Here is a 1,982-nt window from a genome sequence, read left to right as displayed (position 1 = left end):
CCGCCGCCGCGTGAGGGCCGCGCGGTCAAGCGCCCGCCCGTACACAAGATCGATCCAGCGCCCGTATTAATAAGACCCCCCGTGGAGCGATCGATATCTTCTCACGAGAATTAGAGTGAGCTCTATCACGGGCCTCTAACTCAAGTGCAAGGTTATTTATCCTGTGAAGTGAGCCCCTCGGGCCTTCACGCAAAGCGAGCTCTTCTCGGGCCTTTGCCGCAAAGCGAGCTCTACCTTGGGCCTTTGCACTGCAAAGCGAGCTGTTACACGGACCTCTGCGTATCCTCGAAGCGAGCTCGTCCCCGAGCCTTCGACAACAGAGCGAGCTCTTACACGGGCCTCTGCGTATCCTCGAAGCGAGCTCGTCCTCGGGCCTTCGACAACAGAGCGAGCCCCTCTCGGGCCTCTGTAACTGCGATTCCTGGCAGTAGGTACCTACCACCCTGCCACGGAAACGCCGACGGGACCGCTCCGGTCCCCCTCACATACCTGGGGAACTTCCCCTGGAGAGGCCGCTCGACCCGGAAGTTACTTTCCTCCCGTGGAAGCTCGTACCTCTGAAGCTTCCGCGAGCAAGTACCCCCGTCAGGGATCTTCGACGGCGACCATCCGCTACCGTCGAGACACAGACGAGTTCCGTGTGGCCTCCGCTGCCGTCAGCACCTCTGCCGCCACCGGAGGAACTCAATGAGTTCGCGATTGGACCACCGCTCAGCCCGCTGCCGCTCACGCCCGTGAAGCCGAGGACGCCGGGGCGAAGGAAGAGGAGGAGGATCAACCCGCGCTTATCCCAACAGCTCTTTGGAACGGACTCTGACACCGACGGCTCCGAGAAAGCCCTCTAATTATACACTGAACACGCACACGCGTCGCAAGGCGTCATAAAGAAATCCATTAAGTACCGAAAGGTACTGCTGTATACCATATAGTGTACAAATTATAATAAAGAGCAATCTATTTTAATTGTGGAATCATCTTCATTAGGACTCACCCTTCCACAATTGTTTCCCTTATTATTCTTTTTTTTTTTAGTTAAAAGTTCGAAAATTTTGGCGATTTTGTTGGCAAAAAGTCACAAAAATCTGGCGATTTTTGTAACGAGATTTCACTAGAATCTGGCGATTTAATTGGCGACAATTCACCAACAAAATGGCGACTTTTGTCTACGAAACGCTTCCTAGGGGGCGATATCAACTCGGGTTTATCTGACAACGCTATCGGGCCCCGGAAAATCGTCCACGAATCCAGGTCCGAGTTAGTCCCGATTAGCTCACGGTCACTACACACATCTATGCGAGAGCAAGTTTAGCGATCCTTGCAAGAATTATATTCGTGGTATTGAAATGATATCTCCCAAGGCGTTGCTCTAGAAGAACTCAGGGGTATCTGCTTCAATCGTTGCCAAGAGGCGGTCCAAGGCTACGGCCCTTAGGCGTTACTACTGGCAAGGGTACGTGCCCTTAAACGTTAAGGCGAAGTATGCGATGCGCGAGTGAATTACACGCGAGTAAACAGCACGCGAGAGTGTTCCTATAAAGCTCGGTTCTCTATACATAAACTATAATAAACGAAATTTAGCAAACCTGTGAATTTGTGAGCTCATTACAAAACATTTGTTTATCGGGACCTCAAACGAAACTACAGTGCAATCGTTCGTGTCGGCTGTGCTGATAAAGGACAAAACAATATGTCATTCATTATTAAGGGGATGCTGGAGCCGCTATTACCGATAAAACTAGCGTTTTTGATGTTTTTGTTCCTGTCGAATTTTTTCGTAATGGTTTCACAGAATAAAAATTTCTTTTTCACGATTAAAATGTACACGCTAATGCATTGATCGCTGGTATATTTTGTGTTCAAAGTTAGAAAAAATAAAAAAATACAAATTACTTTATTCATTTTACCTTCAGCGTTGGTCGCCATACTGAAATAAAAATGGATAAAGAAATCTGTAATTTTTTATTTTTTCCAGCTTTGAACAC

Source organism: Mycetomoellerius zeteki, unplaced genomic scaffold (genome assembly GCF_001594055.1).
Source record: "Mycetomoellerius zeteki isolate Tzet28-1 unplaced genomic scaffold, Tzet1.0 scaffold109, whole genome shotgun sequence".
Taxonomy (NCBI): domain Eukaryota; kingdom Metazoa; phylum Arthropoda; class Insecta; order Hymenoptera; family Formicidae; genus Mycetomoellerius; species Mycetomoellerius zeteki.
Note: the sequence above shows the minus strand (reverse complement) of the source record.